The sequence below is a fragment of the Scyliorhinus torazame genome, chromosome 6, assembly GCF_047496885.1.
Source record: "Scyliorhinus torazame isolate Kashiwa2021f chromosome 6, sScyTor2.1, whole genome shotgun sequence".
Lineage (NCBI taxonomy): Eukaryota > Metazoa > Chordata > Chondrichthyes > Carcharhiniformes > Scyliorhinidae > Scyliorhinus > Scyliorhinus torazame.
In genome coordinates, this window is record NC_092712.1 from 102,108,026 (window position 1) to 102,133,686 (window position 25,661).

The 25,661-nt window shown below is 49.5% G+C and overlaps 1 long non-coding RNA gene across 1 annotated transcript in view; it reads left to right on the forward strand.

Annotated features, from left to right (window-relative positions):
• LOC140425727 (uncharacterized) overlaps nucleotides 1–25,661 on the forward strand; it is a 65,392-nt gene that overhangs the window by 15,152 nt on the left and 24,579 nt on the right. Inside the window, exon 2 of the long non-coding RNA XR_011947954.1 lies at nucleotides 3,140–3,303. This is a non-coding gene — a long non-coding RNA (uncharacterized lncRNA). The remainder of the gene's footprint in view (nucleotides 1–3,139; nucleotides 3,304–25,661) is intronic.

Consider the following 25,661-nt stretch of genomic DNA (forward strand, 5'->3'; position numbering starts at 1 on the left):
CCACGCCATGGGTCAGCTCCATGGTGTGTGTTAAGAAGCTCTCCGGCGAGCTCCGGATCTGCATTGATCCAAAAGACCTCAACAACAACATAATGAGGGAACACTACCCCATACCCAAACGGGAAGAGATGACGAGCGAAATGGCTCGGGCTAAAATCTTCACAAAACTGGATGCCTCGAAGGGTTTTTGGTAGATCCAATTGGATCCGTCCAGCCGAACGCTGTGCACCTTCAACACCCCTTTCGGCAGGTTCTGCTACACCAGAATGCCATTTGGCATCATCTCAGCATCCGAGGTCTATCACAGGATCATGGAGCAGATGATGGAAGGCATCGAAGGGGTGCGCGTCTACGTGGACGACGTCATCATCTGGTCCACCACGCCACAGGAGCACATCAGTCGTCTCCAGCGCGTCTTTGCGCGCATACGCGAAAACGGCCTGTGCCTCAACCGAGCCAAGTGTTCTTTCGGCCAAACTGAGCCTGGGGAACCACATTTCCCGGTCAGGGGTCCGTCCGGATGCAGACAAGGTGAGCGCCATTACAGCCATGCCGCAGCCAGCAGACAAGAAAGCAGTGCTACGCTTCCTAGGCATGGTAAACCTCCTGGCGAAGTTCATTCCCAACCTTGCCTCCCATATGACGGCTCTGCGCCACCTCGTCAAGAAGTCCACGGAGTTCCAGTGGCTGCCCACACACCAGCAGGAATGGGAGGAGCTCAAACTTAAGCTCACCACAGCACCGGTATTGGCGTTTTTCGACACATCGCGTGACACCAACATTTCGACTGAGGCCAGCCAGTGCGGCATTGGGGCGGTGCTCCTACAGCGGGATGACACTGCATCATGGGCCCCGGTCGTCTATGCCTCGCGGGCCATGACCCCCACAGAACAGCGCTACGCGCAGATCGAAAAGGAGTGCCTGGGCTTGCTAACCGGGATAGACAAGTTCCATGATTACGTGTATGGTCTCCCCTGGTTTACCGTTGAGACTGACCATCGCCCCCTGGTAAGAATCATTAATAAGGACCTGAACGAGATGACCCCTCGCCCCCAGCGCATCCTACTTAAACTTGGGAGGTATGACTTCCAACTGGTCTACACCCCGGGTAAGGACCTTATCATTGCGGATGCCCTATCTAGAGCAGTGAGCACACCGCCAGATTCGGAGGGGTTCGTCTGTCAGGTCGAGGCGCAGGTGGCTTTCACATCGGCAAATCTGCCAGCTGACGACTCCAGTCTGGCCCGTATTTGCCGAAAGACTGCGGTTGACCCCCTTCTACAACGGGGGATGCGCCACATGACGGGAGGGTGGCTCAAAGGGTAGTGACCGCAGTTCTACAATGTCCGAGACGACTTGGCCATCATTGATGGTGTCCTTCTAAAACTGGACCGGATTGTGATTCCGCACAGCATGCACAAGCTGGTCCTCGACCAACTACACGAAGGCCATCTGGGGGTCGAGAAGTGCAGACTGAGGGCCTGAGAGGCGGTATACTGGCCGGGCATCAGTGATGACATTGCCAATATGGTGCTCAACTGCCCCACCTGCCAAAGGTTTCAACCGGCGCAACCTCCTGAAACGCTTCTGCCCCATGAGCTGGTGACGTCCCCCTGGGCGAAGGTGGGTGTGGACCTCTTTCACGCGCTCGGCAGGGACTATGTAGTCGTCGTTAACTACTTTTCCAACTATCCAGAGGTCATACGTCTGCACGATTTGACATCGTCCGCTGTCATAAGGGCCTGCAAAGACACCTAGCTCGCCACGGCATTCCGATGACTGTCATGTAGGACAATGGGCCCTGTTTCGGCAGCCAGGAATGGTCATCCTTTGCTGCCTCGTATGGCTTCACACACGTGACGTCCAGCCCTCTGCATCCCCAGTCCAATGGAAAGGCGGAGAAGGGCGTTCACATCGTCAAGCGGCTCCTCTGCAAGGCTGTTGCTGCCGGATCGGATTTCTGCCTAGCCCTGCTGGCCTATCGCTCGGCCCCACTAGCCACTGGCCTCTCACCAGCCCAGCTGTTAATGGGTCGCGCCCTCAGGACCACTGTGCCTTCCATTCTGGTACCCACAACCAACCATGCTCCGACACTACACAGAATGCAACAGCACCGCGTTCGCCAGAAGAGGGCATATGACACACTGGCAACTGATCTTCCTGCCCTGGCCCCTGGAGACGAAGTCCGCATCCACCTACCAGAAGGTGGCTGGTCAGCACGTGCCGAAGTTCTCCGACGCGTGGCTCCCCGCTCGTTCCTGGTTCGCATGCCTGATGGATCCATTCGTAGGTGCAATCGCCGGGCTCTTCGCCTACTTCCACGCTCGCTAGGGGAACTTACACCGACACCGCACCCTCCTGTTGTTCCTGACATCGACTTTGTGGAGCTGCCTGCCACCATGCCCCTTCCATCGTCGCCCGTGGCCAGGCCCATTCCTCAGCTGGTGATTCCAGACCCACCCTTGAGGCGGTCAACCCGAATTTGTCACCCACCTACTAGGCTGGACTTATGAGCTGTTTGTACATTGAACTCATACTACCGCTGTGTTAATATGTTTCTGTTCTTATCGTTACAGGAATTTGTTCTGTTGTTCTACATTTCCCTGTTCTTTGTTCATGGTACAACCTCGTTGTTATGTCGCACCCGACATCGCCCCTTGTATATAGTTTAGCCCCATGTACATGCTGTAGATATTGCACACTCACACATTTAGCTACACTCAGTACACATCTCTATTTATGACCACATAGGCACATGTTCTTGTAAAAAAGGAGGGATGTCATGATATCCAGGTGAACATCATAGCACATACATACATACTGATGGACAGATCAACGGACCAATCAACACACACACAACACGACAGCCAATCACAGGCAAGAGCATACACAGTACAAAACAGGGAATACGACACTTCCTGGGCACTCGAGGACGAGACAGCTCAGGGCACAGAGCTCATAGCAAGCCACTTAGACATCCACCATGTGCTGAGTGCCACTACAAGATAGAATTAGGAGTTGGTCCACAGATTCAAGTGTTATGATCGAACCTCAGTAAACAGTATACAACTGTAAATAGATGTTTGAAATAAAACTGAGTTGTACCATTCGCAACCGTGTTGGTTCGTCTGTGTTGCAGAGTACCCAACACTTCATCTGAGACGTGGCTTTCTGTATTGGCAGAAAGATTCCCTGAGATTTAAAAAGATCGCGGCCTAGTTTCGGGAGCCGTTCGGGGGAGGAGGAGCAGTCTCTGTCAGGGAGAGAACCTGAGAACATCGAAGACCCTCAGAAGGTAGGAAGGTAAGTCATTTTTACTCATTTTTACTTTTATACCTTTTTCAAATTCTGTGTGTGGGGGGGAGAAACTGAAGTGACATCACAGAAAAGCTGTGACCTGAGTGGCTGGTTGGGAATCTACACTAAATTAAAAAAATTAAGCCTTGGTAACTAATTAAACATAATTACTTAATTATAATTTAGAGGGGTATCTAAGCCAGAGATCGGAGAGTACTATATTTAGCTTTCACATTTATATTCGAAATCTTGTGCTAGGAAACAGATAGTTAACGGTAACTTTAAAAAAAAATGTTAAACTTTTAATTTTAATTTACTAATTAATTGACGCAATGTCAGTTAGAGGGGTGCAGTGCTCTGACTGTGAGATGTGGCAGGTCCAGGAGGCTTCCAGTGTCCCAGATGGCTTCATCTGCAGAAAGTGCACCCAACTGGAGCTCCTCACAGACCGCATGGTTCGGTTGGAGCAGCAATTGGATGCACTTAGGAGCATGCAGGTGGCGGAAAGCGTCATAGATCGCAGTTATATAAATGTGGTCACACCCAAGGTGCAGGCAGAGAAATGGGTGACCACCAGAAAGGGCAGGCAGTCAGTGCAGGAATCCCCTGTGGTTGTCCCCCTCTCGAACAGGTATACCCCTTTGGACGCTGTCGGGGGGGATAGCCTATCAGGGGAAAACAGCAGCAGCCAGAGCAGTGGCACCACGGCTGGCTCTGATGTTCAGAAGGGAGGGTCAAAGCGCAAAAGAGCAATAGTAATAGGGGACTCTATATATAGTCAGGGGCACAGATAGGCGCTTCTGTGGACGTGAAATACTCCAGGATGGTATGTTGCCTCCCTGGTGCCAGGGTCCAGGATGTCTCCGAACGGGTAGAGGGCATCCTGAAGGGGGAGGGCAAACAGGCAGAGGTCGTTGTACATATTGGTACTAACGACATAGGCAGGAAGAGGCATGAGGTCCTGCAGCAGGAGTTCAGGGAGCTAGGCAGAAAGTTAAAAGACAGGACCTCTAGGGTTGTAATCTCTGGATTACTCCCTGTGCCACGTGCCAGTGAGGCTAGAAATAGGAAGATAGAGCAGCTAAACACGTGGCTAAACAGCTGGTGTAGGAGGGAGGGTTTCCGTTATCTGGACCACTGGGTGCTCTTCCAGGGCAGGTGTGACCTATATAAGGACGGGTTGAATCTAAACTGGAGAGGCATAAATATCCTGGCCGCGAGGTTTGCTAGTGTCACACGGGAGGGTTTAAACTAGTATGGCAGGGGGGTGGGCATGGGAGCAATAGTTCAGAAGGTGAGAGCATTGAGGGAGAACTAGGGAATAGGGACAGTGGGGCTCTGAGGCAGAGCAGACAGGGAGAAGTTGCTGAACACAGCGGGTCTGGTGGCCTGAAGTGTATATGTTTTAATGCAAGAAGTATTACGGGTAAGGCAGATGAACTTAGAGCTTGGATTAGTACTTGGAACTATGATGTTGTTGCCATTACAGAGACCTGGTTGAGGGAAGGGCAGGATTGGCAGCTAAACGTTCCAGGATTAAGATGTTTCAAGCGGGATAGAGGGGGATGTAAAAGGGGTGGCGGAGTTGCGCTACTGGTTAGGGAGAATATCACCGCTGTACTGCGGGAGGACACCTCCGAGGGCAGTGAGGCTATATGGGTAGAGATCAGGAATAAGAAGGGTGCAGTCACAATGTTGTGGGTTTACTACAGGCCTCCCAACAGCCAGTGGGAGATAAAGGAGCAGATAGGTAGACAGATTTTGGAAAAGAGTAAAAACAACAGGGTTGTGGTGATGGGAGACTTCAACTTCCCCAATATTGACTGGGACTCACTTAGTGCCAGGGGCTTAGACGGGGAGGAGTTTGTAAGGAGCATCCAGGAGGGCTTCTTAAAACAATATGTAGACAGTCCAACTAGGGAAGGGGCGGTACTGGACCTGGTATTGGGGAATGAGCCCGGCCAGGTGGTAGAAGTTTCAGTAGGGGAGCATTTCGGGAACAGTGACCACAATTCAGTAAGTTTTAAAGTGCTGGTGGACAAGGATAAGAGTGGTCCTAGGATGAATGTGCTAAATTGGGGGAAGGCCAATTATAACAATATTAGGCGGGAACTGAAGAACATAGATTGGGGGCGGATGTTTGAGGGCAAATCAACATCTGACATGTGGGAGGCTTTCAAGTGTCAGTTGAAAGGAATTCAGGACCGGCATGTTCCTGTGAGGAAGAAGGATAAATACGGCAATTTTCGGGAACCTTGGATAACGAGAGATATTGTGGGCCTCGTTAAAAAGAAAAAGGAGGCATTTGTCAGGGCTAAAAGGCTGGGAACAGACTAAGCCTGTGTGGAATATAAGGAAAGTAGGAAGGAACTTAAGCAAGGAGTCAGGAGGGCTAGAAGGGGTCACGAAAAGTCATTGGCAAATAGGGTTAAGGAAAATCCCAAGGCTTTTTACACGTACATAAAAAGCAAGAGGGTAGCCAGGGAAAGGGTTGGCCCACTGAAGGATAGGCAAGGGAATCTATGTGTGGAGCCAGAGGAAATGGGCGAGGTACTAAATGAATACTTTGCATCAGTATTCACCAAAGAGAAGGAATTGGTAGATGTTGAGTCTGGAGAAGGGGGTGTAGATAGCCTGGGTCACATTGAGATCCAAAAAGACGAGGTGTTGGGCGTCTTTAAAAATTTAAGGTAGATAAGTCCCCAGGGCCTGATGGGATCTACCCCAGAATACTGAAGGCGGCTGGAGAGGAAATTGCTGGGGCCTTGACAGAAATCTTTGGATCCTCACTGTCTTCAGATGATGTCCCGAAGGACTGGAGAATAGCCAATGTTGTTCCTCTGTTTAAGAAGGGTAGCAAGGATAATCCAGGGAACTGCAGGCCGGTGAGCCTTACTTCAGTGGTAGGGAAATTACTGGAGAGAATTTTTCGAGACAGGATCTACTCCCATTTGGAAGCAAATGGACGTATTAGTGAGAGGCAGGATGGTTTTGTGAAGGGGAGGTCGTGTCTCACTAACTTGATAGAGTTTTTCGAGGAGGTCACAAAGATGATTGATGCAGGTAGGGCAGTGGATGTTGTCTATATGGACTTCAGTAAGGCCTTTGACAAGGTCCCTCATGGTAGACTAGTACAAAAGGTGAAGTCACACGGGATCAGGGGTGAGCTGGCAAGGTGGATACAGAACTGGCTAGGTCATAGAAGGCAGAGAGGAGCAATGGAAGGATGCTTTTCTAATTGGAGGGCTGTGACCAGTGGTGTTCCACAGGGATCAGTGCTGGGACCTTTGCTCTTTGTAGTATATATAAATGATTTGGAGGAAAATGTAACTGGTCTGATTAGTAAGTTTGCAGACGACACAAAGGTTGGTGGAATTGCGGATAGCGATGAGGACTGTCAGAGGATACAGCAGGATTTAGATTGTTTGGAGACTTGGGCAGAGAGATGGCAGATGGAGTTTAATCCGGACAAATGTGAGGTAATGCATTTTGGAAGGTCTAATGCAGGTAGGGAATATACAGTGAATGGTAGAACCCTCAAGAGTATTGAAAGTCGGAGAGATCTAGGAGTACAGGTCCACAGGTCACTGAAAGGGGCAACACAGGTGGAGAAGGTAGTCAAGAAGGCATACGGCATGCTTGCCTTCATTGGCCGGGGCATTGATTATAAGAATTGGCAAGTCATGTTGCAGCTGTATAGAACCTTAGTTAGGCCACACTTGGAGTATAGTGTTCAATTCTGGTCGCCACACTACCAGAAGGATGTGGAGGCTTTAGAGAGGGTGCAGAAGAGATTTACCAGAATGTTGCCTGGTATGGAGGGCATTAGCTATGAGGAGCGATTGAATAAACTCGGTTTGTTCTCACTGGAACGAAGGAGGTTGAGGGGCGACCTGATAGCGGCCTACAAAATTATGAGGGGCATAGACAGAGTGGATAGTCAGAGGCCTTTCCCCAGGGTAGAGGGGTCAATTACTAGGGGGCTTAGGTTTAAGGTGCAAGGGGCAAGGTTTAGAGTAGATGTATGAGGCAAGTGTTTTACACAGAGGGCAGTGGGTGCCTGGAACTCGCTGGCGGAGGAGGTGGAGGAAGCAGGGATGATAGTGACATTTAAGGGGCATCTTGACAAATATATGAATAGGATGGGAATAGAGGGATACGGACCCAGGAAGTGTAGAAGATTGTAGTTTAGTCGGGCAGCATGGTCGGCACGGGCTTGGAGGGCCGAAGGGCCTGTTCCTGTGCTGTACATTTCTTTGTTAAACCGAGAAGCTGCTAGGTGGCCGAATAGAGGCCTTTAAAATTATGGAATGGTGTGATAGAGTGGACGCAGTGAAGGTGTTTGCACTTTGAGGAGAAACCATTTTGAGAGGCTATACATATTAGATAGTGACCAATAAATCCAAGAATTCACTCTTTAGCCAGAGACTGTGGAAAGTTGTTTGGGAGGGAGCTGGATGAACTGATGAGAGACACCAATAGAGGTTGATGTGATGAGATGAAGAGTGGAACCTGCTGTGGATCAGAGACTGGCACAGGCCACTCGGCCAGAGCTTCCTGCTCATTGGTGAAAATCTAGAATAGAGGATGCGGAGTACATTGGGCAGAGTGTGTGGGGTGCTCTTTTTTCGCAAAACACGAAATTTTTAAAATCTCATTCAGATTTGTACAGCTCACCTCGGGTGGCGGTTGAGGCGCACGCCCCCTGGCGCCGGTCGGTCCATTTCTACGAAGCTTTCCGCATGCTCACTCCGATTGCCGGCGGCCGTTCCGTGTCTGAGGATTTCCGCATGCGCGCTCTCACTGCTGGGGGCGTTGAGGGTTTCCGCATGCGCGCACTCACTGCTGAGGGGCGCCGAGGGTTTACGCATGCGCACTCACTGCTGGGGGGGGGGCGGGGGGAAGAAGTGTTGCGGTTCCCCGCATGCGCGCTCTCATCGCCGGCTGCTGAACTTTCACCAAGGGAATGTGTCCGTGCGCGTGCTTTTGACGGAGATTGGCGAGCAAGCGCCCTCAGCCGGCAAACTGATTCGTGCACGCGTTCTCCCCCTGCTGGCGCCGTTTGGAAGGACCGGGACCTGTCTGGATTTTTAAACCACTGACTGTTCCAGTGAGGCACCGACAGTAGCTTCTGGCATCTCTTGGGCAAGGGAGCTGACGGACTGTGTTTGTTGGGTCAGAATCCTGGCACTCCCTCCCTAACAGCATTGTAGCTGCACCTACAGCACGTGGACTGGTGAGGTGGTTGGTGTGCAGGTGCAACAGGTGATTAAGAAGGCTAATCGAGTTTTACATAGATTACATAGATTACATAGAACATACAGTGCAGAAGGAGGCCATTCGGCCTATCGAGTCTGCACCGACCCACATTAATCCCTCACTTCCACCTTATCCCCGCAACCCAATAACCCCTCCCAACTCTTATGGACACTACGGGTAATTTATCATGGCCAATCCACCTAACCTGCACGTCTTTGGACTGTGGGAGGAAACCGGAGCACCCGGAGGAAACCCACGCGGACACGGGGAGAACGTGCAAACTCCGCACAGACAGTGACAGTTTTGTCTTTCATTGCTTGAGGGATGGAGTTTAAGACTAGTGAGGTTATGCTGCAATTGTCTAGGGTGTTGGTGAGGCCACACCTGGAGTATTGTGTTCAGTTTTGGTCTCCTTACTTGAGAAAGGACGTACTGGCTCTGGAGGGAGTGCAGAGGAGATTCACTAGGTTAATCCCAGAGCTGAAGGGGTTGGATTATGACGAGAGGTTGAGTAGACTGGGACTGTACTCATTGGAGTTTAGAAGGATGCGGGGGGATCTTATTGAGACATATAAAATTATGAAGGGAATAGATAGGATAGATGCGGGCAGATTGTTTCCACTGGTCGGTGAAAGCAGAACTAGGGGGCATAGCCTCAAAATAAGGGGAGGTAGATTAAGGACGGAGTGTAGGAGGAACTTCTTCACCCAAAGGGTTGTGAATCTCTGGAATTCCTTGCCCACTGAAGCAGTTGAGGCTCCTTCTTTAAACGTTTTTAAGAAAAAGATAGATGCCTTTCTAAAGAATAAAGGGATTTGGGGATATGGTGTACGGGCCGGAGAGTGGAGCTGAGTCCACAAAGATCAGCCATGATCTCATTGAATGGCGGAGCAGGCCCGAGGGGCCAGATAGCCTACTCCTGCTCCTAGTTCTTATGTTCTTATGTGAAGAGGCTGCTGTGGAGCAGAAACGGCAACATTAGAAATGTTGGTCCAAATGGCCGCTTGTGCTATATATTCTTGTGATTTTTAAAAATTATTTTATAGGATGCAGGCATCGCTGGTGAGACCAGCATTTGTTTCCATTGAGAAGGTGGTGGTGAGCTGCCTTTTTGAACCACTGCAGTCCATGAGGTATGGGTACATATAGAGTGCTGATCGGGAGGAGTTCCAGGATTTTGACCCAAGGAAGGAACGGGCGATATATTTCCAAGTCAGGGTGGTGAGTGGCATGGTGGGGAACTTGCAGGTGGTGGTGTTCCCAGGTATCTTCTGCCCTTATACTTATATGTGGTTCAGGTCGCAAATTTGGAAGATGCAGTCAAAGGAGCCTTGGTAAGTGGCTGTGGTGAGTCCTGTAGATGGTACACACTGCTGCCACTGTGTGTCAGTGATGAAAGGAATAAATGCTTTATCATAGAATTTACAGTGCAGAAGGAGGCCATTCGGCCTATCGAGTCTGCACTGGCCCTTGGAAAGAGCACCCTACCTAAATCCACACCGCCACCCTATCCCTGTAACCCAGTAACCCCACCTAACCTTTTTGGACACTAAGAGCAATTTAGAATGGCTAATCCACCTAACCTGCACATCTTTGGACTTTGGGAGGAAACCCACGCAGACACGGGGAGAACGTGCAGACTCCGCACAGACAGTGACCCAAGCCGGGAATCGAACCTGGGACACTGGAGCTGTGAAGCAACTGTGCTAACCACTGTGGTGCTACTGTGCCCCCCTGGTGGTGTTGGATGAGGTGCTGATCAGGCAGGCTTCTTGAGTGTTGTTGGAGCCACACTCATTCAAACAAGTGGAGAGTATTCCAAAACACTCCTGACTTGTGTCTTTTGGACAAACTTTGGGAAGTCAGGAGGTTCACTGCAGAATTTTCAGCCTCTGACCTGCTCTTGTAGCCACAGTATTTATATGGCTGGTCTAGTTCAGTTCCTGGTCAATATTAGTCCCCAGGATGATGATAGTGGGGGATTCAGCGAAGGTAATGCCATTAAATCTCAAGGGGAAATGGTTAGATTATCTCTTGTTGGAGATGGCCAGTGCCTGACACTTGTGTGCATCAAATGTTATTTGCTGTTTATCAGCCCAAGCTTGAGTGTTGCCCGGGTCTTGTTGCAAGTGGTTAAGTATTGATTCAGTATCGCAGGATTTGCAGATGGTACTGAGCACAGCAACTATCAGCGAAGATCCCCGCATTTGATCTTATGCTGGAGGGAAGGTCATTGTTGAAGCAGCTGAAGGTGCTTCGACTTCGGACACTACCCATAGAAACACTTGCAGTGATATCATGGGGCTGAGATATCTGACCTCTAACATCTGTTTAGCACAGGGCTAAATCGCTGGCTTTGAAAGGCCAGCAGCACGGTTCAATTCCCGTAACAGCCTCCCCGAACAGGTGCCGGAATGTGGCGACTAGGGGCTTTTCACAGTATGTAATTCAATGTAACTTCATTGAAGCCTACTTGTGACAATTAGCGATTTTCATTTCATTTCATTCTTCCTTTGAGCTAGGTATGACTCCAAACAGTGGGATGATTCCTTCTGATTCCAAGTTTATTGGGGCTCCTTGATCCCACAGGCAAGTCAAATGCTGGCTTGAGACCACTCTCACCTCACCTCTTAATTCATCTCTTTGGCCAAGTTTAGACCAAGGCTACAATGAGTCTGGAGTTGAGTAGCTCTGGCGCTGCTGAAATCGAACATTGATGAGCAGGTTATTGGTATATAAGCACCACTTGGTAGTGCTGTTTATGACACCTTCCATCACTTTGTTGATTGAGAGTAGACTAACAGGACAGTAATTGGCCGAATTGGATTTGTTCTGTGTTTTCTGAAACTACAGGCCGGTCAGTCTAACCTCAGTGGTGGGGAAACGATTGGAAACAATTCTGAGTAACAGAGTTAATCTGTGTTTGGAGAGGCAGGGGTTAATCAACAACAGTCAGCATGGTTTTGTTAAGGGGAGATCATATCTGACCAACTTATGTGAATTTTTCGAAGAGGTGACCAGGTGTCTAGATGAAGGAAATGCATTTGATGTTGTCTACTTGTCCTTCAGCAAGGCTTTTGATAAGGTCCCACATGGGAGACTGATAGCGAAGGTAAGAGCCACAGGATCCAAGGAAATTTGGTAAATTGGATCCAGAATTGGCTGAGTGGCAAGAAGCAGAGGGTGATGGTCGAGGGGTGTTTTTCTGACTGGAAGCCTGTGTCCAATGCATTCCCGCAGGGATCAGTGTTTGTGCCCTTGTTGTTTGTGGTTTATATAAATGATTTAAATATGAATGTAGGAGGGTTGACCAATACGTTTGCAGATGATAGATGAGCTGACCTGATGGGCTGATCAATGGCAAATGAAATTCAATCTGGATAAGTGTGAGGTGATGCACTTAGGCAGGACAAACAAGGCAACGGAATACATTGTAAACGGGAAGCACCAAGGATCAGAGGGACCTTGGTGTGCATGTACACTGGTCCCTTAAGGTTACAGAGCAGGTGGTGTAGCCATCTGGGATGGCTATGTCCCGAGTACAAAATGGACCCTTTGCAAAGAATGCAGGGAAAATGGACAATACTGAGAAAGCAAGCAGGTGCAGGGTTTGTCTGTTGATTGGAGCCGCAGCTCCCAGACAAGACCAAAACTGCAAATCCATTACCATACTAATGAGCTATCTCCGGGGACAAAAGAATAACATTTAAGTAAACGATACCAAGGCAGGCACCCCGGCGCCAGAGGAGACCAATGGCCACCTAGGACACGCCCAACCATCAGGGCACCCACCCCTTTATTACAGGAAAATCAATAGGAACGATTGAGAAACGGCCCAATTAATTAGGGCCAAGTTCAAGGCCCGCCCAAAAGCGGACAATGCCCCCTTTGGGTATAAGAAGGATCCCCCAAGAGAGAATCGCTCTCTTGGCTCCGGCTCTCACCAAGGAGAGGCCTACAAAAGCTGCACCAGAACAAGTAAGTCCAAGGTCAACGCACGCTACCAGACAGATGATCTTAGCTGTTCCCCTTCACCACTTCGACCCCAGCAGCCTCCGAACCGAACAACGGCCATTGTTCCTCTGACTGAGTGGGCGCCCAAAGCTAAGTATAGGCTTTAGCAGTAGTGATTGTTTAGTCTGTAGTATTTGTGCAGGATTATATTTAACTGTGTGTCAATAAATAAGCATTTGACTTTGAACTAACTAACTGGGTGTATTGAGTCTTTGATCAGTATTCCGTTTTGAACCTTGTGGCGGTATCGAGAGATACCTGGCGACTCTAGAGCAAACGTAATTAGAATTAAGGAAGGTGACCATATTGACCGCCATCTTCAGAGCCAAATAAAGAGAAACACAATTAGCAACATTTACTGGTGACTCTAATGGGATTCGACTTAGAAGTGGCCGAACCACCCCGAGAGAACCCAAATTTGAATTAGAAGCCCAATTGGAAACAGAAAAACCACAAGTGTGAGAACAATACTGATCAAACCTCCAAGATTAGGAAGTGTGTTAATGCATGCATACTAACAGGGATATAAGGTAAACCTGAGAGATTTTGTTGCGTAAAACTGTCGGGAGTTTTGTAGGCTCAAAATTAGCGTAAGCCGTACCCGTGTTTACATCACCACTTTATCACCCCCCGTTCCAAATTCAGTAGAGGACCCAGATAGAGAAAATGGCAATGAAGGCAATGGAATGCCTTATGAACCCCCAGGAATTCGAGGTCGCAGCAACCAGTAGAGTGGCCCGTATGGGAAGAGGAAATCAGAAAGTACCTCAAAGAGAAAGGTGGCCCCTTTGGAGCGAATTCTGCGCGAATGATGAAACAGGTCCCGGGAGTATAGGACCTACTTGGTGGGAGAACCTGAGCGAGATCCACAAGAAGAGCTGAGGGAAAGCTCGCAAGCCGATGGCAATCGTGTCCTGCTTGTCACAATTGCGAGGCACAGAGGAGATCGTTAGGACCCTCCGTAGAGAGATAGAGGAGAGAGACAGAAATAGTGAGGGAGATGTGAGCGAGTTTGAGAAGGAGAATATAGAATTGAGAGAACAGTTAGCAGCGAGGGACAGAGAGGTGGATGATACCAAGAGGGCACACCAGTCTTGTCTCGCCCATTTGAGTAGTTTTCAGACCCAATATGATAAGGCCTACCAGGACACGCAACGTGCGGTCTTGGTAGGACAAGAAACCGAGCAACAGGTAGAGCAATTGCAGAAACTGTGCAATGATTTAAAAGCAGCCCTACGAGCACTCCACACTTCCACGACGGAACAAAGGCAGAGCTAAGTAGATCACGCAAAGTGCCGGAAGCAAATTGCAGATGTGCAATCTCTGCTTTCTGTCCAGAACGGGTTTCAAAGTACGTTTGGACCCCAGTTAGACCAGGAAAACGGCCCCGATTGGCAGGTGTTAAATGAGACTGCCCACAGATACGTACATGGAACATGTACACAGGAAAACCCCCAAAAGAGAAAAGCACCCCAACCCCGACTGAACAGGCAGAACACACCCCTATGAACCCTGTAACCACACACCGCAGGGCCGCAGCAGAAGGAAACGCAGATTTCCTATACACAACCCTGTTAACCGTGACTCAATTACGGGATGCGTGTGGAAAGATTACACCGTTCCTTTCCACATCAGACCCCCACCAGTTTTTCGCTAGAGTTAAACAGCAGGCTACCATGTACGGCCTGGACGAAAAGGAATAAGTGAAGCTCACAGTTTTAAGCCTAGACCCTTCAGTCATGGCAGCCCTTCCCGACCCACAGAATGTAGGAGGCGGCACACTCCAAGAGATGCACACAGCGATCCTAGATGCGATTGGCTATAACAGAGGAGACCCCGTAGAAGGCCTAAACAAGTGTAGGCAAAAGAAAACCGAGCACCCCACAGCGTTTGCTGGACACTTGTGGATACATTTTACAGCGGTATTCGGAGAATTGGCCCGCGCCCATTTGTCCGCAGATAATATGGCCAAATGGACTCGAATCCTAGTCTCTCATGCGACAGAGGCAGGACAGAGAGCTTGCGCAAATTATAACCCCTCAGACGAGGCCCACAACGAGAAATGGGTTTTGAAAAGATTGTCCCGCACTTGGGAACAATCCGTCCAAGGCAAAACTGCATTTGCAAAACTCGAGGAAGAGCAGGCAGACATGAATCCAGTTAAAGCGCACCAGAATCCCGCATGGGTAAATGCGGGCAGGAACAGCCCACCACAACAGCCAAAATCCCAGGAATGTTACAACTGTGGACAATTAGGACACTTTGCACGAGAGTGTCAAGTGCCCCAAAAGCAGCAGAGAAACCAACAGACAGGCACCCTAAATAAGAATAGGGCAAAGCTAATCCATAGCGTTAGCGCCTGTTCAGAGAACATAGATATGAACGGCACCGACTGACGGTGTTCGGGCTCCCCAACTTGGGTCTGCAACACCCTTTGGGACAAGTCCGGTAGACCGGTCGTAGCAGGCAAAGTCCAGGGACACCCCGTAGAATTTCTTTGGGACACAGTAGGGTCCCGCACCACACTCAATTCCTCCACGATGTTCCAGCGAGACACATGGCCCACAACAGACACCATCACACTCAGTGGCTTTACAGGTAATTTACAACAAGGACACATCACAGCCCCTGTAGCGATACAAATAGGGAACATTACAACTAAACACCCCGTAGTTTTGGTCGATCTACCCCAGACAGCTGAACACATCCTAGGAATCGATTTTATGAGCTCCCACAACCTCTCTTTTGATCCAGTTAATAAATGTGTATGGAAAATGGCAAAGGCAGCACGAGCCCCCACCACGCTCACAGTTGGAGACTATGAAAGCAGGATTAGCTCAATAGGAGACTTCTGGTTCGAACCTCGAGCCATTAGTCAGGACAGACAGATTAGGGAAGTCCTGCAGCAACACAAAGCAGCATTTGCACAGCACAAGCATGACTGTGGCAAGATAGCTGGCTTGGTGAGCTTTACAGGTCCCGACCCCAGACGCCAAAAGCAGTATGGTTTTCCCCAAGAAGCAGAGGGAGAAATCTCCAAAGTAATAGAGAGTCTGCTTGATCAAGTCATACTCTGATCAGTAGCCTCTACAAATAACGCACCAATTTGGCCCGTCAGGAAACCCGATGGATCATGGCAACTAACCATTTATTACCGGGAACTGAACAAAGTAACCCCAGTAGCAGCCCCCACCGTAGCCACGGGTCCCGAGACCATGCTCAAACAGGTACTCCAGTGATTTTTTTTTCGGTTTTGGACATTAGCAATGGCTTTTGGTCCATTCCATTGGATAAAGCGTGCCAATATAAATTCGCCTTTACATTCCAGGGACAACAATCCACGTGGACGTGCCTTCCACAAGGCTTCCACAACTCCCACTCCATTTTCCACCGACAGGTGGCAAATGGACTCGCAAAATTTTCCCGACCCGATTCTCTGGTCCAGTATGTAGATGACTTACTACTACAGACAGACACAAAGGGAGAGCACATTTCGCTTCTCGCCGAACTCCTAGCACTCCTAAAAGAAATTGGATGTAAAGTCAACCCCAAGAAGGCCTAGATTTTACAGGAAAAAGTGATTTACTAGGGTACAGTAATCACACATGGTAAAAGTGAGATCGAGCAAAAGAGAATTGACTCGATCGTCAAAATGCCCCTTCCCCATAACGTAACAGCCCTCCGGTCATTTTTAGGACTGGTTGGCTACTGCCGAAACCACATTGACGGTTTCGCCACAAAAGCAGCGCCCCTATCCGAACTTCTCAAGAAGCAGGCACCTTGGGAATGGCTTCCACAGCACACGGATGCTGTGGGTGCTTTAAAGAGAGCCCCCAGCACAGCCCCCGCATTACAGGTCCCAGATCCACTTTCCCCGTACGCAATTGAAGTTGTAAGCACCGACCGAACCCTTTCGGCAGGGCTGCTCCAGGAACGCCATGACCAATTACGCCCCGTGGCATACGCCTCACGCGTGTTAGACCCTGTCGAGCAAGGATTTTCTGCCTGCGAAAGGCACCTGCTCGCAGTTTTTTGGGCAGTCCAGTACTTCGCCTACATTACAGGACTCAACCCCATCACCATTCTCACTAAACACACCCCCAACACAGCTATTATTAGACGGTCGACTTAAAGATGGCACAGTCAGCCAAATCCGCGCAGCCCGTTGGACCCTTCTTTTACAGGGATGGGACATCACAGTTAAAAGAACCAAGACCCACACTTTCCCAGCCGATAATTTGCAATATGCAGGTACCCAACATGAGTGTGAGATCATCACCACAAAACATAACACAGGCCCATTTATACCTAAGTCAGCCCCCAGGAAAGCAGCAAATACACCCCAGAGACCCCAGCCCACAGACACGTGCGCACCCCTGAAAATTTATGTGGATGGCTCCTCCACAGTTTTGAATAGAAAGAGAATCACCCGGTTGCGGCATTTATGTAGAGGACGCGCAGGGACGCGCCCTAGATGAGATTTCATTAAAGTTGCCAGGACATCTAGGCTCGCAGGCAGCAGAACTGGCAGCCATAGCTTACAATGTAGACCACCCTGTCTCGTTTCCGACCCGGCAGACATATATTCGGACAGTTTATATGTCTGTAATAGTTTAACGGAATTCCTACCCCAGTGGGAAACTAGAGGATTTGTTTCCATGGACGGAAAGCCCCTACCCTCAGCCCCATTACTCCGGCAGATCCTAGAGACAGCTAAAGATAGGAAATATGGTATCATTAAGGTTCGCAGTCATCACCGTTCTTCCCCCCCCCCCCCGGTAACGTTAAAGCAGACGACCTAGCGAAGGCAGATTCCAGGCATGGTTACTTTTGGAACCCCCCCCCCCCCCCCCGAGAGCACCCCAGTACACGCGGTTTAGGTCTCACGGACCAACATTCAGGATCTAGCAAAGGCCCAGAAGGAAGATGAAAAACTCAGGGAAGTTTTAAAAGGAACCTTCCCAGCCCCATATGACAAGTTTAAAAATGCAATCACCACACACAACGGTGTGATCTTGAAAGAAGGCATTTATGTAGTTCCCAGCCAGGACAGGAACCAGATTATTTTTCAGTTCCATGACAATCATGGACACCAAGGCATTGAACCCACCCTAACCCACCTCAGACCTCTCTGCTGGTGGCCTGATTTAAAAGCCAACGTTCTCACTACATTGAAAATTGCTTGATCTGTGCCCAGAACAATTCGGGCAGATATGCAAGAAAGGCTCAGCTTTAGTCACACCCGCCCCGTTAATGGCCCATGGACGAATTTGCAGATAGATTACACGGGATCCCTACCCCCCTGCAGAAATGGTTATAAGTATGTGTTGGTGGTCATCGACACCTTCACAAAATGGGTGGAAGCTTTTCCATCGAGAACGAATACGGCCAAGATAACAGCTAAAATCCTAACACAGCAGATCTTTACAAGATGGGGCCTCCCGCGCAGTATAGAATCCGATCAAGGCTCCCATTTTACAGGACGAGTAATGAAAAACATCCTCGCAATTTTCAGAATCAGGCAAAAGTTTCACATAGCCTACCACCCCCAGTCAAGCGGCATTGTAGAGAGGATGAATAGGACTTTAAAAGCCACTCTCAGGAAAATGGTACAACAGACCAACAGCACCTGGGATTCAGTTCTCCCATTTGCTTTAATGTTCTTAAGAAACGCGGTATCCTTGTCCACAGGATACACCCCCCACTCCCTCATGACCGGACGTGCCATGAAATGGACAGAGTATTTATTAGGACTGAATTTGGCCAGCCCTGCAGTCACCGCCCTCACACATGAAAATGCTGTACAGCAGTTAATAGAGAACATAAAGGCAGCCCAACTCGCAGCAACTGTGAAACATGGGACCAGGAGGTAACAAAGCAAGGCTTGTTTCGATAAAAAGGTACACGCCACCGAGTTTGTAGTAGGGCAGCAAGTGATGCTGTCCCTGTACAACCCCAGTTCATTTCTTTCCCCCAAATTTTCCGGACCGTACTCCATTTCAGACAAAATAAGCCCCTCGGTATACAAGATCACATATCCCAATGGCAAGTCTGCGTGGTTTCACAAAAGCTCAATGCTAATGGCTCGCAGAACAACCATGCACACCACATCTTGCTCGCAGCAGCAGAGCACACCCCGTCCACAGATGACATATTCCTACCCTCCCCCAGCGAGCCCAGCCCGTCCTCAGACACATCTTCAACTCCACCCCCAGAGGCACGACTCCGCCTCTCCCTTCAACCAGCAGCGACAGCGACAGTGATAGCGACAGCAATGATGACAGCCACAGCACACCACATTATGATTATACCGCTGCACCAGGCCACACTCCCAGCGAATCCGAGCATGATTCCAGTGACCCCTTCAAAATCACATACATCAAAGCCCCTGACCCAGACCCACCACCCGACGATTATGGATTAAAACCTAGTAGCTCCAACCTCGACACACGATTCTGGCACCGCGACAATTCGTTCAGGTTCATCCGGAATGATGAGATGGACCCCAATTTGCCCCAAGCAGCTTTAGCCAAACTACTCCAGTCAATAGTATGGCAGCCGGGAGAAGATGATGACATAGAGTCTGAATCCCACCAAACAAATCCCTTTACGACCCTGTTCACTACTGATCAATGAGGTGTCCACATGATGGAAAAAAGGAACCGATGGAGAGATACGGTGTCCTTTCTGATGGAACCTGCACCATGTTTGTTGTATGTTTGTTCGTTTAATGCACATGTTTGTTGTTTGTGAATTTGAAAGTTTTTCACGGCCCCACGCCACCACCCTTTTGACGCCCAATGGCTGTTAATGGAACAAGTTTGTCCACAGACAACCGTTCAGAGGAACTAGTTTGTCGGCAGACACCACTCATTGCTAATCTCCTGATTCGATCACGAGAGGCAGCCCCCCACGACGACCACATTCTTACCCATTCTTGCCGGTCGCTCAGGCAGTGGAGAAACGGCACTGATCACCGTCCTACCCGGGGAATCCACCCATTTATTACCCACCGCGGCCCATACGCACCCCATTTTGGCACTTTTAGTACAAAACTTTTTTGTTTGTTTTTGGCAACCCTTAGGTTGCTTCCGTATGCTATTTGCATCCTCAAACACTAGGATGGTAGATCGCACAGGCTGCGAGACGGCTCGCACTGTGTCAGTATTTTTCTCGGATGTCTTGTCCAAATATTTGGTTTAAAAAAAAATTAAAAAAAATGAGGGAATCACAGATGGTCACCAATCATAATGGGTAATTGGCAACAAAGGACAGACAGACAGACATACGAGATCTTAAGCAAGATAATAACAGATATTATGCTTGTGTCCATAGAACCCCGGAACCTCAGGAACCCCAGAGGAAGAAAAAGAAGACAGAAAGACGGAAAGATGAAGACAACCTTCAAGTTTACCTGGATCTTAGCTGGATCCCTTCAGTTGCACGCGGATGCTACTCCCCTGACCCCTACCACACAGGCCGTGAATGATTCCCATCCCTACCATACACTATACCCCGAGATAGTTAACCCCGAGACAGTTACCGACACCCCGACCTGGTGTGACAAGTTCATAACCTGGTATTCACTATCGTACATAGTAGAATCACTCTTAGTACTGGCGATACTCTGCAGTGTCGTGCAGACACTTAGACTCAGAAAATGGCGAAGGAGAGCCTACCGCTCTCGCACCCCGGTATACACGCTTAGGTCCCCTATTTTCGGACTTCACCAAACCCCCCAACCCCTCAAGTGAATTAAAGTGCATCCGCTTCTCTTTATGTGTATTTTGTTCAATAAAGAAATGTAAACCTCTGTGCGTGACTGCCAAACCAGAGAATCTTGTGTTGCTGCTATTTGTACATTTAAAGTGTTGTAGAATTATTTTTGATTGTTTGATTGAGGATAGTTTATTGAGGATAGTTAGAGGTTCCAGTTTTTTTATTTTGTAATGCATACCTGAATATCATAGCGCCCCGTAGAGTTTTATACTGATGTATGTAAGTAAAATGATTTTCGTTAAAAATTGCGTTTCGTAGGATAGGGCAGTGTAGAGCCCGTGAAGTGCTTACGGGTGCCCCGCTTGGTCAGAGAACGAAAACAACGCGGTAATGTGATCCTTCACGCTTCGCGTTGAGGATCACAAGAGGGAGTGTAGCCATCTGGGATAGCCACGTCCCGATTACAAAATGGACACTTTGCAAAGAATGCAGGGAAAATGGACAATACTGAGAAAGCAAGCAGGTGCAGGGTTTGTCTGTTGATTGGAGCCGCAGCTCCCAGACAAGACCAAAACTGCAAAGCCATTACCATACTAATGAGCCATCTCCGGGGACAAAAGAGTAACATTTAAGTAAACGATACCAAGGCAGACACCCTGGCGCCAGAGGAGACTAGAACAAAGCAGGCCAACGGCCACCTAAGACACACCCAGCCATCAGGGCACCCACCCCTTTATTGGAGGAAAATCAAGAGGAACGATTGAGAAATGGCCCAATTAATTGGGGCCAAGTTAAAGGCCCGCCCAAAAGCGCGCAAAGCCCCTTTTGGGTATGAGAAGGATCCCCCAAGAGGGAATCGTTCTCTTGGCTCCGGCTCTCACCGAGGAGAGGCCTGCCCAAAAGCTGCACCAGAACAAGTAAGTCCAAGGTCAATGCACAGTACCAGACAGATGATCTTAGCTATTCCCCTTCACCACTTCGACCCCAGCAGCCTCAGACCCGAACAACGGCCATTGTTCCTCTGACTGAGTGGGCGCCCGAAGCTAAGTATAGGCTTTAGCAGTAGTGATAGTTTTGTCTGTAGTATTTGTGCAGGATTATATTTAACTGTTGTGTAAATAAATAAGCATTTGACTTTGAACTAACTAACTGTTGTATCGAGTCTTTGATCAGTATTCGGTTTGAACCTTGTGGCGGTATCGAAAGATACCTGGCGACTAGAGCAAAACGTAATTAGAATTACAGAAGGCGACCATATTCAGAGCCAAATAAAGAGAAACACAATTAGCAACAGTAGGTATAGTAGTTAAGAAGGCAAATGGTATATTTGCCTTTATTAACCGAGGCATAGAGTTTAAGAGGATGGAGGTTACGCTCGAACTGTACAAAACGTTGGTTAGGCCACAGCTAGAATATTTTGTGCAGTTCTGTAATCCTCATTAAACGAGTGATGTGATAGCACTGGAAAGGGTGCAGAGGAGATTTACCAGGATGTTGCCTGGGCTGGTGAGTTTTAGTTATGAAAAGAGATTGGATAGACTTGGATTGTTTTCCTTGGAGCAGAGGAGATTGAGGGGGGACATGATTGAGATGTATAAAATTATGAGGGGCTTAGATGGAGTAGACAGGAAGAAACTGTTCCCTATGGTGGGAGGGATCAATGACCAGGGTGCATCGATTTAAGGTAAGGGGCAGGAGGATTAGAGGGGATGTGAGGAAAAACCTTTTGATCCAGAGGGTGGTGGGTGTCTGGAGCTCACTACCTGAAAGGGTGGTGGAGGCAGAGAACCTCATAACATTTAAGAAGCATTTAGATGTGCACTTGCGATCACAAGGCATACCAGGCCATGGGCCAAGTGCTGGGAAATGGGATTAGAATAGTTAGGTGGTTGTTTTTGACTGGTGCAGACTCGATGGGTGGAAGGGCCTTTTCTGTGCTGTATGACTTGACGACTCTATATTGGGGAATCTTTCCACATTGTCACGTAGATACAAGTGCTGTAGCTGTATTGGAACAGCTTTGCAAGAGATGCGGCTAGTTCTGGAACTCAATTCTTTGGGAATATTGGCAAGATGTTACCAGGACCCATAGTGTTGGATGTATTCAGTGCATTCAGATTTTGTCACATGTAGGCCAAACCAGGTAAGGATGGCAGCCATCCTTTACTGAAAGGATATTAGTGAAGATGGGGGTTTCCCAACAATCTGATAGTTTCATGGTTATTACTGAAATGAGCTTTTACTTCCAGATTAATTAATTTAAATTCCACTAGCTGTGGTGGAATTTGAACCTGTACCCTGAAATCATCAGCTTTGGGCCTCTTTACTACTCTGATAATGTCACCAGCATATGAGTTCACAGAGTAAGGAATGTGTTTCAGAGAAAGGTTGGGAATTTAAGGTTGCACTGTGGTTAGTACCCTCGCGGTGGTGCCCCGCGAGCCCGCCATTCAAACCTCTTTTGACTTTGGTGGGACTGGAGGATCCAGCTGGTGGGAGGGGTCAGACAATCCTACCCAAATATCTTTTGTTGGAAGTCAGGGAGTGATTAATGCAGAGATGACTGCTTTCAGGCAGGGAATCAATATTTGAAATGGAGAAAGGTGCAAGCTATGTGGAAAGAGTGCTGTAATGGGACTAGTTCCACCCCCCCCGCCCCACTGCTAACAGTTTAATTTTCCCCGAAGAAGTCGTTAAACGGCTGCCACCCCCAAACAAACCCTAACATTGATCCTCTCAGGACGAACTTGACCTTCTCAAGCCTGAGAAACCCGGCCAAGTCACTAACCCCTTATTTCGGGGGGTTCCAAGTCCCTCCACGGTAATAACGTCAACCTCTCTCGTCCCCCGGACTCCCGGGTCTTCCGACACAGCAAAAATCGCTACCTCTGGACTCTGAACCACCCATACCTTCAATACCGCCGACATGACGTCGGCAAAGCCCTGCCAAAATCCCCTAAGCCTCGGACATGCCCAAAACATATGGACATGGTTCGCGGGCCCACCGCCCACACCCATCCTCCACCCCGTCAAAGAACCTGCTCATCCGGGCCAGTCATAGAATCATAGAATTTACAGTGCAGAAGGAGGCCATTCGGCCCATCGACTCTGCACCCGCCCGTGGAAAGGGCAACCTACCCAAGCCCACACTTCCACCCTATCCCCGTAACCCAGTAACCCCACCCCACCCCACCTTTTTGGACACGAAGGGCAATTTAGCATGGCCAATCCACCTAACCTGCACATATTTGGATTGTGGGAGGAAACCAGAGTACCGAGGAAACCCACGCAGACATGGGGAGAACGTGCAGACTCCGCACAGACAGTGACCCAAGCCGAGAAACAAATCTGGAAACCTGGAGCTGGGAAACAACTGTGATAACCACTGTGCTACTGTGCTGTCCCTTTTTTCTTTAGTCATGTGCGCCCTGAGGACCACCTTAAATTGTATCAGGCTGAGCCTGGCACACAACGAGGATGCATTGACTCGCCCCAGGACATCCTCCCATAACCCAACCTCCAACTCCGTACCCAGTTCTTCCACTTTCGCTTCACTTCCCCTGTTGGGACTCCCTCCCCCTCCATGAGCTCCTTATAGATTTCCGATACCTTTCCCTCCCCCACCACTCCCGTTTTCAACTCTACCTTGTCCTGTATCCCCTGGGGCTGAAGGTGCGGAAAGGTCGAAACCTGCCTCCGCACAAATCCCCTCGCCTGCAAGTAGCGGAACCCATTCCCATCAGGCAGCTCGAACTCCTCCAATTCCTCCAAAAAGGGAAAGCCCCAATCTATAAATAAATCCCCAGACCGTTTGATTCCAGCCCCCCCCGGCGCAAACTGGTGGTTGCCACAAATTGGTGCCCACACCAACGCCCCATCCACCCCCATAATGCTTCCGCCACTGTCCCCACACCCTCAGGGCAGTCAGGAGAGGCGACTGGGGGAACTTCCATTTAGAGTGGTAGGGAACAGTTTTAGGTACTTGGGTATTCAGGTGGCGAGGGATTGGGACAGGCTACACAAATTGAACCTGGCCCGGTTGGTGGACCAGATGAAGGAGGATTTCCGGTGATGTGATGCACTCCCGTTGTCTCTGGCGGGTAGGGTGCAGTCGGTAAAAATGACGGTCCTCCCGAGGTTCCTTTTTGTTTTCCAGTGCCTCCCCATCTTCATCCCACGGTCCTTTTTTAAGCGGATCAATAAGATTATTGAGGGCTTTGTGTGGGGGGGCAAGTCCCTGCGGGTGAAGAGGGCAATGCTCGAGCGGAATTTGGGGGATGGTGGGCTGGCGCTGCCAAATTTCAGTAATTACTACTGGGCGGCTAACATGGCCATGGTTCGGAGGTGGCTGGTGGGGGGTGAGCCGTCGTGGGTGTGCATGGAGGTGGCTTCGTGTAAGGGCACAAGTTTAGGGGCATTGCTGACCGCCCTGCCGTTCCCGCCGGCGCGGTACTCCACCAGTCCAGTTGTGTTGGCGGCCCTGAGAGTCTGGGGGCAGTGGAGGAGGCATGTGGGAGCAGAGTGTGGTCCGCAATCTGCGACAACCATCGGTTTGCCCTGGGGAGGATGAACGGGGGTTCCGAATTTGGCGGAGAGCGAGGATTGAGAGGATGGGGGACTTGTTCTTGGAAAGTAGCTTCCCGAGTATGAGGGCGCTGGAGGAGAAGTTTGCATTGGCTGGGGGAAATGACTTCCGATATTTACAGGTATGGGACTTTTTGCGGAAGCAGGTACCAACCTTCCCACTCCTGCCGCTAAGGGGGATTCAGGATAGGGTGGTCTCTAGAGGATGGATAGGAGAGGGGAGCATCTCGAACATATATTGAGAGCTTATGGGTTCGGAGGAGACGTAAACCGAGGAGCTGAAGCGAAACTGGGAGGAGGAGCTGGGGGGGGGGGGGGGGGGGGGGAGATAGAGGAGGGCCTTTGGGCGGACGCGTTAGGAAGGGTCAATACTACCGCAACATGTGCCAGGCTCAGCCTTATCCAATTTAAGGTCGTTCACCGAACTCACATGATAGTGGCCCGGATGAACAGATTCTTTGGGGTGGAGGACAGATGTGTGAAGTGCGCAGGGGGGCCAGCGAACCATGTCCACATGTTCTGGGCATGTCCAAAACGGAGGGGGTTTTGGCAATGATTTGCCGACGCCATGTGGCGATTTTTGGGGTGTCGCAGAATCCGGGAATCCAGGAGGAGGGAGAGGCGGATGTTCTGGCCTTTGCTTCCCTGGTAGCTCGGAAGCGCACATTACTAACATGGAGGGACTCAAAGGCCCCGAAATCGGAGACCTGGCTTTTGGACATGGCTGGCTTCCTCTGCCTGGAGAAAATTAAGTTTGCAATGAGAGGGTCTCTGCTGGGGTTCGCCCG